Genomic DNA, 13004 nt, shown 5'->3' with positions numbered 1-13004 from the left:
GTTTGCATGTTCTCCCCGAGACTGCGTGGGTTGCCTTTGCGTACTCCAGCATCCTCACATCTCCAAAGACATGCGAACTCCACACAGAAAGACCCCGAGCCCAGGAATCCAACCCAGAACCTTCCCTTTGCGAGGCACCCTAAATTAACCCTAGTGTGTGAATGTGAGTGTGAATGTTGTCTTTCTATCTTAGTTGGCCCTGCGATGAGGTGGCAACTGGTCCAGGGTGTAACCCGTCTTCCACCTGAATGCAACTGGGATAGGCTTCCGCCACCCCCGCGATCCCGACAGGGATAAGCGGTAGAACATGGATGGATGGATGGGCACTCCTCCATCCGTCATCAGCCTGAATCTATAAACTACCCTCAACTGTGAAATGCGGTGGAAAGACAAAACCACACACTTCTACAGGAACCTATAGTTCCAGTAACTAGTGGTTCCAGAAACCTAAAGTTCCTGAACTTCTGGTGGAAAATGACCAAATGCATCTCCGCCATGCATCTATGGTTTGATTGAATTTTCGGGACTCATGCAGATCCCAATTACACACGAGAAAAAAAGAGTTACTTTACGGAAAAGATTTCACATGAGAACATGCTGAGGCAGAAAGGTGAAGGTTTTTTGGGTCAACATGAAAAGCAAAAATACAATGAAAAAGAAAATTGGAAGACGACAGGCGTTCACATGCTGCTACTTTGATAGTGAACAGTTGGAAGACAGAGAAAAAGGAAAGGACTGGTCAAACATTGAAGACGGACAGTGTCCAGCCTGCTGTGTTTAGCACCTACGCTGCTTCCTGTCTGCCCGCATCCACTTCAAGAAGAGAGAGCCTGAGGCCACATAAGCACACTAGTCTCTCAATGCCAGTCTGGCTGGTTCCTGGCTGTCAAAAGACGTATCCAAGTGTTTGTTTTAATTTCACTGAGGCTGCAGGCTTCACTTTCCCGCTGGTGCATTTCTAAAGCGCTGATAAACTGAGAACATGTTACCAGTCTGCTGGCTGCTTGGCCATCAACCTCATGCTGAGAATGAGCCCGGGAAAGCGTTTCCCCTGGCAACAATGGTTACAAGCATGTATTTTTAGTAACTTCATCATGTTACAAAAACCATAAAAAAAGGACGACAATAGTTTAGATGTTTGGAAATAAGATATTAACCTTTCACCAACTTTTGTGTTAAAGTCAGGACACTGTTTTTAAACTAATGCTGCAATTAATGACTATTTATATACCTTTTTTGTTACTCTATGTTATTCATCTTTTTTACATAACTTGTTACCTGTTACCTTATTTTTGTTTAAATTTGAGTGTTTTTTCCTGTATTTTTGGTGCTACCTGCTCTGTTGTTGGGTTTTGATTTTTTCTGAGCGATTAATAAAACTTCTATCTATCTATCTATCTATCTATCTATCTATCTATCTATCTATCTATCCATCTATCTATCTATCTATCTATCTATCTATCTATCTATCTATCTATCTATCTAAACGATAAGTCGACCAATTATGAATATAAAGCGTACACCTTTTGAGTGGCTCTTATTTAGCAATGGGCTCTTAAATCTGCTTGAGATATTATTAGGCATGTGCTAACTAACAATAAAGACAATAAGCACTCCCTCCATAATTTGTGGCAGCATTTTTACAAAGTTGTGGGGAAAGTTGGATCGTTTTGAGGCTTTTTTAAAAAATTGAATCAACTCGTGATTTTATGAATTTGTTATCAATGTTTTTAAGTGGTTGTTATAATTTCAACCTAAAAAAACCACAGGATTGCAACAAAAATGTGGAAAAAAATACTGTATTGATGTTTTACATGTTTTATACCACACATACTTAAAAATAGGCACTATGGCAGTAAATGGCACATACTCAAAGCTTATCGTCAATTTACTGTACCGTATTAATTAATTATAGCTAATAATAGTACCGTATTTTTCGGACTATAAGTCGCAGTTTTTTTCATAGATTGGCCGTCGGTGCGACTTATACTCAGGAGCGACTTATGTGTGAAATTATTAACACATTACCGTAAAATATCAAATAAAATTATTTAGCTCATTCTCATAAGAGACTAGACGTATAAGATTTCATCGGATTTAGTGATTAGGAGTGACAGATTGTTTGGTAAACGTATAGCATGTTCTATACGTTTTAGTTATTTGAATGACTCTTACCATAATATGTTACGTTAACATACCAGGCACGTTCTCAGTTGGTTATTTATGCGTCATATTACGTACACTTATTCAGCCTGTTGTTCACTATTCTTTCTTTATTTTAAATTGCCTTTCAAATGTCTATTCTTGGTGTTGGGTTTTATCAAATAAATTTCCCCCAAAAATGCGACTTATACTCCAGTGCGACTTATATATGTTTTTTCCTTCTTTATTATGCATTTTCGGCCGGTGCGACTTATACTCCGGAGCGACTTATACTCCGAAAAATACGGTAATAATGGATTTATAATTACAGAAAGAAACACTTAAAGCTTCCTTAGGTGGTGTCTGCAACGTGTGGTGCTCTGTCCAAATGTTTCAGACATTTCCATATTTATTTTACACTTAAAGTGTTATTCCATCTTAAACATTAATTTATGTTCGAACACATTTACATGTTAAGAACATGTGTGACCTGTTGAGAGCAATCTGTAAAGCCATTTTTTTTATTGGTAAATGAGAGACGATGAGCAATGATCATCATACTTCAACATCTCTGTCATGGAAATGCTGCATCTTTGGTTACAATTGCAAATTAAAATATCATCTTAATTTCCTTAAAGGCCTACTGAAACCCACTACTACCGACCACGCAGTCTGATAGTTTATATATCAATGATGAAATCTTAACATTGCAACACATGCCAATACGGCCGGGTTAACTTATAAAGTGCAATTTTAAATTTCCCGCCACACTTCCGGTTGAAAACGTCTAGATATGATGACGTATGCGCGTGACGTCAACGGTTGATACGGAAGTATTAGGACCCATTGAATCCAATACAAAAAAGCTCTGTTTTCATCCCAAAATTCCACAGTATTCTGGACATCTGTGTTGGTGAATCTTTTGCAATTTGTTTAATGAACAATGGAGACTGCAAAGAAGAAAGCTGTAGGTGCGATCGGTGTATTAGCGACGGACTACAGCAACACAACCAGGAGGACTTTGAGGATAGCAGACGCGCTAGCCGAACGACCTCACCTTGACTTCCTCCGTCTCTGGGCCGCCAACCGCATCGGTGATCGGGTGAAGTCCTTCGTCGTACCGTCGATCGCTGGAACGCAGGTGAGCACGGGTCGTGATGAGCAGATGAGAGCTGGCGTAGGTGCAGAGCTAATGTTTTTAGCATAGCTCTGTCGAGGTTCCGTAGCTAAGTTAGCTTCAATGGCGTCGTTAGCAACAGCATTGCTAAGCTTCGCCAAGCTGGAAAGCATTAACTGGGTATTTACATGTCCAGAGTTTGGTAGTATTGTTGATTTTCTGTCTATCCTTCCAGTCAGGGACTTATTTGTTTTGTTTCTATATGCAGTAAAGCCCGATGCTATCACGTTAGCTCAGTAGCTAAAGAGCTTCATCAATGTATTGTCGTGGTGATAAAAGTCACTGTGAATGTCCATTTCGCGTTCTCGACTCTCATTTTCAAGAGGATATAGTATCCGAGGTGGTTTAAAATACAAATCCGTGATCCACAATAGAAAAAGGAGAGAGTGTGGAATCCAATGAACCCTTGTACCTAAGTTACGGTCAGAGCGAAAAAAGATACGTTCTGCACTGCACGCTAGTCCTTCACTTTCACGTTCCTCATCCAGGAATCTTTCATCCTCGCTCAAATTAATGGGGTAATCGTCGCTTTCTCGGTCCGAATCTCTCTCGCTGCTGGTGTAAACAATAGGAAAATGTGAGCAGTCCTTCCTCCGGTGTCGTCACGCTACTTCCGGTAGGGGCAAGGCTTTTTTTAATCAGAGACCAAAAGTTGCGAACTTTATCGTCGTTGTTCTATACTAAATCCTTTCAGCAAAAATATGGCAATATCGCGAAATTATCAAGTATGACCCATAGAATGGATCTGCTATCCCCGTTTAAATAAAAAAAATTCATTTCAGTAGGCCTTTAAACTGAATAAATACATGTTAAATACATAAACTACAGAGGAAAATGTTTATATATTACATTACCCAGAAGGCTTAGCACTTTAGACAGTAACAGTAAGTAGGCCTGAGCTAAGAGTTGATATAGTGTTACACGTTGTTCATGCTTCCTCTACACAAGAAACCAACCTAAGTTTTGATTAAACTGGTAACGTGGGCATTTGAGCGCTGCTCAGAGACAAATTTGATTGCCGAAAATTACACTGTTTAGCCAATATGTGCGGGGAAGTTGTGGGCCATGAACAAGGTGGCAAGTCTGCACATAATTTGCGTGGATTGGTTGAATTTGTTTAAATTGACGGGATAGTGACATCGCAAAATCTTGGAGGGACTGAAAAATAATGACTACTTCATTCAGAAATATTAATAATTGTGCTTTACATTTGGCTGATTCAAAAACAATGCTCTTTTGCATATTTAAATGCAAACTGTAAAATGCCATCAATTGGACTACTGTTTTTTTTGGACTTCAAAAATAATATAAACAATAGGAATATAATACTAATCTCAATCATACCATTACAATAATGTCAATTATGTTGATTCGAGTAAACTGCATATGGACAACATTTAGCAGGCACACTTTGGTAAAGTTATTTTTTTACACAATTAGCTAGCCAGCGAGGTAACAAGCGAACTATGTCTACAAGTCGGAGACCACATCCTACAGATGTCCAACATGCCCCTGTTTGAAATGCTCCGGCATCACAGACATACAGCCATAAAAATTAAGATCCGCTTTGCAAATTGTCGAGCAATTTTTTTGTGTGTTTTTGACATGTTGCCATAATTTTCATGTTTTCCTTCTTGCCATTTTTCTCTTCCTGTTGCTTGCCGGTCACTGGTCATGCTCACTTGGGCATGTTCGTTTCCGCCCGGTAGTACACAAGCGATGACGTCCACTACAGTTACCGACGACTTTCTGACTGTTGGACATTGCGGACTTTTTATGAACAATTCTGAGCTCTTTATTTTTTAAACTATATGTCCATGAATGTTTTAGTTCATCCAGGTAATTGTCATCTCAGGGCATTCAATCGATCGGAACTGGAAAGTTTGGTTTGTTTTGGAAGACGTTTCGCCGCTCATCCAAGTAGGCTTCATCAGTTCGTGCTCATAGACTTAGATTGGTTCGATCTAGTCTGATAAGATGCGAAACGTCTTCCAAGACAAACCAAACAGTCCAGTTGCGATCGATTGAATGCCCTGAGATTAAACCATCTCGTTTTGTATATTATTGCTTTGTATTTCATTTACTTACTTTTCAGCAGAAAAAAACTCTGACCTATTATTGTCTGTTTATTTACATGTTATCAGTGTCGATATATACTTAACAACTCCTCCTTACGTCACCAGCGTGATTTGTATAAACTGCCCTGAACTGGGAAATGCAGTGAAAACACAAATCCACACACTTCTACAGGAATCTCCAGTTCCAGGAACTGGAGGTTCCATGACAGGAACCTAAAGTTCCCTTAACTTTTGCTGGAAAAGGGCCTTTAGATGATGTTTTACAGACCATCTTCAAGTCGCTTTCTGACCAACGTGTCAGAGTGCGCCGGTTTGTGGGCTGTCTTATATACGAGTCTCCACGTCAACATCGTCTTCTACCCATCATATTTGTTGTGCCGTTAGCGCTTCCATAGCTAGCCTACTGTCATATATAAAATAAAACTGTGCGCTACTTTTTATTAGGGGTGGCAACAGCTGAGGATGAATGCCCAACAACAAGAGGACAGAAAAAAGAAGAAGGGTAAATCCCACCTAACTTTATCCGTGTCCACACACAACAATGCCACCGTTTAACACTAGAAGTCCCAGCATTTTTCTGTCTACCTAGAAGACCCAGAGAGGGGTCATTTGGCCCGACGCTTTTCCCGAATACACTAATCACTCATTTTGTTATGGTAATGAGGCTGTTAGGGGCAGTTTGTCTAGGTAGACAGAAAAATTATACATGTGGGAAATGCCGAAAGGAGCAATGGCAGTGCCAGGATTGTGAGTGACTGCTCAAATGTATGTCAGTCACGTTTACATGGACATGGTTTTTCATTCTTTGTAAATATGCTTTTTTCTTTGTAAATTTTTTTTTTAAAACTATTTTTGGCACACAAAAATAACAATTGCTTCTGCAACAACCCTCCACACCAAAACTGGGAAAACAGTTGCTTTTTCATTCTTTGTAAATATGTTTTGTTTTGTATTTTTTTTAACAATAAATGTCAGAGTGTTGATCCCTTCATTCTGTTGATCCTTGCAAAAACACACACAACCTACCTCAGAACTAAAGCTTGAGCTGTAAGGTCCCCTCCCCCACACAGGCTCAAGTGGCCCCCTGCCGTGTGCCACTAACAGCCACATTTTCATAACAAAAGGAGTGTCCACAGGGGGGACTAGGGGTCAAATGACCCTCTTGTGTGTTTTCTAGGTAAAAATGTCAATTGACCCTTCTCTGGGACTTCGCGTGTTAAGACACCCTACCCTACCCCCTCCGTCCGCCGGCGCAACCCGACTTAGTACGCATGTGCGGAAAAAATGCGTGCGTCATAGTCACCTCTCTGACCTGGAAGTGTATTCTTACTGTGTTTCAATGTAGACTATTGCCACATTTCTTTTAACAGTAAACCTTGTTTGCCTCACCAGCAGCAGCTGTTAGACTATTGTAGTTACCGGTAATCACACCTGAGCCATCATACATGAATCATATCTTTAATGGACGTGGGAAAAGAAAAAAATTGATAAAGAACATTTTACAACAACCAACAACAGGACACTGTGCTTGTAGGCTGAAATTGGCAGTCGTACTTGACGAGCGCAACCACTTAATGGCTTCACAATAGTTATGGAGTACAAAACTAAACGTTGAGTAATCGCTCGACATACATCGTGGACAATAACTGACAGTCTGCTTTGCCAGTCCAAATGAATTCGCTATTTTTCGTAGTCTTCCCTTGTCCACGGGAGCCTGCATTTTCGTTGTCTCTCCTTCGACAAATGGACAAAGTTTTTCTCTAAGTAGAATCACAGCTGACCTGGTCATTCGAAAGTTTGTTTGCCGTTCCTCTGACACAACACACTCGGTGACAAACATATCCCACCAGGCTGCCGTTCTTCCAGGGCTTATCCAAAACCGTCGCTCAACATTAATATGTTGCCGTCTGAGATGTGTTGTATCCAAAAAAGGCTGCAATCGCCCATTTCCTCCTCTTAAGGTATTGATGTGTGAGTTCCAAAAGCGTCTGTACATGTACAAGAAGGAGAAACACGGGCATGTCTGGATGACTCGCCTCCATCTTTCTAGTGGTTGCTGCCTGTTGTGTTCATTCAAGTTAATCTTAAATACTGTTCTTATACTTGAATGCCTATTGGTAATGTGTTCTACTGTCTTACTCAGGCTATTTACGTTGTGCCTTTTGATACCTTGAAGCCACCGTAGTTGGGCTGGGCCTTTTGAGGAAGTTACTGAAATAAAGGAGAGTGCTGTTGTGAAGTTGAGCGAGGCTGTTGTGTCTGTTATTTGAACATAACATTTGGCGAACGAGGATGGCTGACACACCTATATTCTCCCTGCCACCTCCGGACCCGTTTCTACCCCTCCCGGGCGATCCTGTCATTCCCTGGAATCAGTGGAAATCGTCTTTTGAGACGTATCTTTTGGCCACAGGTTTGGACAATGCCACTAGCGCGAGGAAGCGCGCCATTCTCCTACACCTGCTTGGAGCGGAGGGGAACAGAATTTTCAATTCTCTCAGCGGTACGCTGGACACTTATGATGCAGTCATAACAGCTTTGAGCGGACATTTTGTAAAATCACAGAATATCCTACTCCGCCGGTTGGAGTTCAGACGAAGATGTCAGCGCCCGGGTGAGTCTGCCAGGCAGTATGTAGCAGATTTAAGAGCCCTATCACAGAACTGTAATTTCGGCAACCTCACTGATGAACTCATTCGAGACCAGCTCATTGAGAAAACGTCTAATCCCAGAGTGCAGGAGGAGTTGTTACTCAAGGATGCAACTTTGACACTTGATGACGCACTAATAATCGCAATACAAGTGGAATCGGCTACTGAATGTGCGGCCAAAATTGCGGAAAATAAGCCTCATAGGCCTACCCCTGTTATTGAACAGTCAGTGCAACAGCTATCAACCTCAGACCCTGATGCTGCTATACAGGTAGCGCGTCCCCAGCCAACACGTCAACAGAGACGGTGTGGGAATTGTGGCTCCAACCGCCATGCAACAAGGGCCCAGGACTGCCCTGCTAGGGGCCAAACTTGTCGCCGTTGTCAGAAGCCTAACCACTTTGCCAGGTGGTGCCGGTCCGCTCCGGCCGATTACCCTGATGCACAGTCACATGACCCGGCGGTGCCTGTGCGCACTGTAGGCCCCCACTCAGCGACTTTCTCGAGGTGCCCTGTTTACCTGGATGACTGCTGTGTCCCTCTCCTCCTCGACACTGGGGCCAAAGTGTCACTACTGAATGTCGACACCTGCAACCTGCTCTTCCCGAACAGACAGCTACAGCCCCCGTCCACTGCCCTCTGTGGCTACGGCCGCAGCAAAATCGATGTCGTCGGCCTTCTCTACCTCCCGGTTCGCTACACCTCTACAGCTGTGGACCGTTTCCCGTTCCACATCACGCGCCGCGGCGAGAACATCATGGGCCTCGACCTCTTCACTAGCCTGGGTTTTACCCTGCAGGACAACAGCGGTATGCGGATTCTACACGTAGCGTCTCCGAGGCAACACGACCAGCCGGAGCTGTTTAACGGCCTGGGCTGCCTCAGCTCATTTACACACAAGCCACTCCTGGACCACAGCGTGCCTCCCGTGGTCCAGCCCCTTCGCCGTGTTCCCCTGGCTTTGCGGGACGGCGTTACGCAGGAGCTTCAACGCCTCCAGGCTGGTGGAATCATAGAGCCCATCGACGCTTCCCCATGGGTGTCCAACATTGTCATCGCCAAGAAGAAGTCGGGCGGACTGAGAGTCTGCGTCGACCTCCGCCAAGTGAACAAGGCAGTGGTGCCTGACAAATATCCTCTTCCTACGACGGAGGAACTCACTACACACTTCCACGGCTCCCGAGTTTTCAGTAAATTGGACTTGCGCCAGGGCTATTTACAAGTCCCTTTACATAAGGAGAGTAGGGACTTGACAGCGTTTATCACCCACACTGGCCTGTACCGCTACACGAGGATGCCTTTTGGGCTCAATTCAGCGCCGAGTTGTTTCCAGAAAATCATGTCCACAATCCTCGCTAGCTGCACTGGGACTGTGGCGTATCTGGATGATATTGTGGTGCATGGGCCAGATGCTGCCACACACGATGCCCGCCTGGAACAGGTTTTCACCGCACTCAAGCGCCACCATGCCACGCTGAACACAGAGAAGTGTGTTTTCGCTGCACCCGCCATAGACTTTGTTGGGTTCCGTGTCTCCGCCGACGGCATCTCGCCTCTCCAGTCGAACGTGGATGCCATCATCGACGTCCCCACTCCTGCGACGGCCTCCCAGGTGGCATCATTTTTGGGGATGACAGCCTACTACATGCGGTTCCTGCCTCAGTACTCCTCCATTACGGCCCCGCTCAGGATGCTGCTCAGGCAGGAGACACCATGGTCTTGGACTCCCAAGTGCCAGGTTGGTTTCGACGAGTTGAAGCGGCTCCTCACCACGTCTCCGATCCTGGCGCACTTCCAACTGGACAGCCCCACATTCGTGACCTGTGATGCTTCCGCAGTGGCTCTAGGTGCCGTTCTGTCACAGATCCATGATGGCGTAGAGAGACCGGTAGCGTTTGCCTCTCGGGCGCTCAGCCCCACTGAGCAGAAATATTCAGTGGGCGAACGGGAGGCACTCGCCTGTATATGGGCATGTGAGCGTTGGCATCTCTACTTATACGGAAGGTCCTTTACTTTACGGACGGACCACCAGGCCCTGACGACCCTGATGTCTACCTCTGGTGTGGGGCACAGGCCCCTCCGTCTTCACAGATGGTCAGACCGTCTGCAGCAGTATGACTTTCAGCTACAATTCACCCCTGGCAGGAATAACGTGGTGGCAGACTACCTGTCCCGTCCTGCCACCACCCAGGGCCCCGCTGTCTCCCCGGAGGACGAAGAAGACGTGGTCCACCTGGTCCACTCACCATTGAAGGACACTGTCTCCCTTCGTGATTTGGAGATGGCCTCAGCAGCCGAGCCTGTCTTCACCATGCTGCGTGACTACATCAGACACGGTTGGCCTTCCCGTGTCCCACCTGAGCTAGAGCCGTATTCCCGTGTGAAGAACGAACTGTCATGCTGGGGTGAGGCCTGCATCGCCCGGGGACACTGCGCTGTTATCCCAGTAGCCCTCAGAGGGTGTGTCTTACAGATGGCACACCAGGGTCACCTTGGCATAGTCAAAGCCAAGCAAAGGTGCCGTGACACAGTGTGGTGGCCCGCCATCGATCGAGACCTGGAGGGACTCATCCGCTCCTGTGCAGCGTGCCTCACCAGTGGGAAGACTGGGCCACCCGCTTCGCCTCCACTCCAGCCCCTGGACTGGCCAACTAAACCGTGGGACCATCTCCAACTTGATATCTGTGGTGAGCTGCATAATGTGCCACACCACCAGAGGTTTCTTGTGGTGGTCTACGACCTGCATTCCAAGTGGCCTGAGGTGGCTCCCATGGGAACGGTCACCTCTGCTGCCGTCGTCGCCTTCCTGGACCGCCTGTTTTCCCGTTGGGGTTTACCCCGAGCCATCACCACGGACAACGGTCCTCAGTTCCTGTCCTCGGAGTTCACCGCCTACCTTGCCAGCAAGGGTGTTACTCACATCAGAACCTCCGTCTACCACCCCCAGGCAAACGGGGGGGTGGAAAGGTACAACCAATCACTGAAGAATGGACTGCGTGCTCACATGTCCGAGGGATACTCGCTGGAGGCTGCACTGAATCAGACCCTCCTCCACTACAGGGCGACTGTCCACTCTACAACAGGGGTCTCTCCTGCCAGCCTCATGGTGGGTCGAGAGTTTGTGCTTCCCCTGTCGAGACTCCGCCCACCGATGGCCGCGAGCCCGCGACCATGCTCAGCAGCAGTCAAGTCTCGCGTCAAGGGACAACAAACTTCCATGAAGCAAAGGTTCGATCAGAAGCACAGGGCTAAATGGCCAGCTGTCAGAGTGTCGGACTGGGTCAGAGCGCGCCGGCCCCACCGCGCCAACAAACTGTCAACATTCTGGTCTGCTCCATACCAGGTCAGCCGCCAGCTGGGCCCAGCTTCATTTCAGTTAACCGATGGATCCCGTTGGCACGCTAGCTGCCTGCGCAAGGTACCTGCCCCTCCTCACCAGCCTCACGTCACAGGGGTGGCACCGAACATTCCCGCATTGGGGCCACGCCCTCCGGTGCCCGATCCAGTGGCAGCACCCCTCGCCCAGGCTGTGCCGGTCGCGCAGTGCCCTGCTCCAGCACCGGCCCCACTGCCGGTCCCCCTTGCTCCTGAGCCTCGGCCTGTTAGGGCCCGGGCACGCCCTGAGCGTTTTCAGGACTTTGTGGCCACCTTCCATACTTGAAGTTTTAAGAGAGGAGGGGAAATGTTGTGTTCATTCAAGTTAATCTTAAATACTGTTCTTATACTTGAATGCCTATTGGTAATGTGTTCTACTGTCTTACTCAGGCTATTTACGTTGTGCCTTTTGATACCTTGAAGCCACCGTAGTTGGGCTGGGCCTTTTGAGGAAGTTACTGAAATAAAGGAGAGTGCTGTTGTGAAGTTGAGCGAGGCTGTTGTGTCTGTTATTTGAACATAACACTGCCGAGTTACCGAACCGGTTGGTATGAAGCTGGCTGTGGCGCGTTCTTTCTGATGCCACTTGCTGTGTGGGGTGCGGTCTTTCTGGCGTCACTTCCTCTCTGAACTCAGTTTGTAAACGATCAATGAGTCCATACAAAGCTAAGAGTCTGAGATTCAAGAAATACACGGCGCACTTACCCGTGTAAAAAAATTTCCAAGGAAGGTTACCTTAAATGATGGTTTAGTGTCGCTGACACGATGCTTATGCTAAATAATTATTTGTTTAAGGGGTTATCCGGCTTAGTGTAGACATAGCCTCATTGACTACGGCGCAGACTCTAACAGGTAAGGAAAGTTGGTTTTGCATAATACCAGAGGTGGGTAGAGTAGCCAGAAATTGTACTCAAGTAAGAGTACTGTTACTTTAGAGATTTATTACTCAAGTAAAAGTAAGGAGTAGTCACTGTGATGTTATGTTCCAGGTAATATAAGAACTACACTACCCAGCATGCAACGGGAGTTATGAGCATGCGCGGTAGCCAGAGATGTGGTGGTGTATGTGGCGATGCCGGGAGCTAGAATGTTGTGATGAGCACGCTTTATGAGTAAACGTTTAGAACTCAGCCAACACGCCTCGTCTGGATTATTTACAAAAAGACAGACAACACATGGTGTCAGAAGTGGCCGTGAGCAGCGTCGGACGGAATGTTTGCCACGAGGGAGCCACGAAAGACGAGCGGAAGGAAGATGTCTCCGGTCGCGTGAGTGAAAACGTGCGAAGGACGCCACATTCCAGAGGAGTTTGCTGCGTGTGTGAAGACTTTGAGTGGCGGTAAAGTGACACAGAGGACAAGGGACAGATTGAACGAATAGAAGAGGATCTTGTGCCCGAGTTGGAGGAAAGCCAACAACACAAAGAGCTGTGGAGTCCCGGTAACTACCCCAAAGTACAGCCATGGAAAAGCTAAGTCCACCTAGCCCAATGCTACTAAATGCTAATCTTGCCGATAACTGGAAGCGTTTTAAGCAAAGATTTAATATATATTTAGCAGCAAGCGGAGCAGGAGCTGATAA

At 46.2% G+C, this 13004-nt stretch overlaps 1 protein-coding gene across 1 annotated transcript in view; it reads right to left on the bottom strand.

Moving 5' to 3' along the window:
* The window catches only part of dcc (DCC netrin 1 receptor), a 563221-nt gene that overhangs the window by 522845 nt on the left and 27372 nt on the right, over positions 1-13004 (bottom strand). The gene's annotated exons all lie outside the window — the stretch shown is intronic.

Source organism: Entelurus aequoreus, linkage group LG21, assembly GCF_033978785.1.
Source record: "Entelurus aequoreus isolate RoL-2023_Sb linkage group LG21, RoL_Eaeq_v1.1, whole genome shotgun sequence".
Classification (NCBI taxonomy): Eukaryota; Metazoa; Chordata; class Actinopteri; order Syngnathiformes; family Syngnathidae; genus Entelurus; species Entelurus aequoreus.
This window is presented reverse-complemented; position numbering and strand designations above follow the sequence as displayed.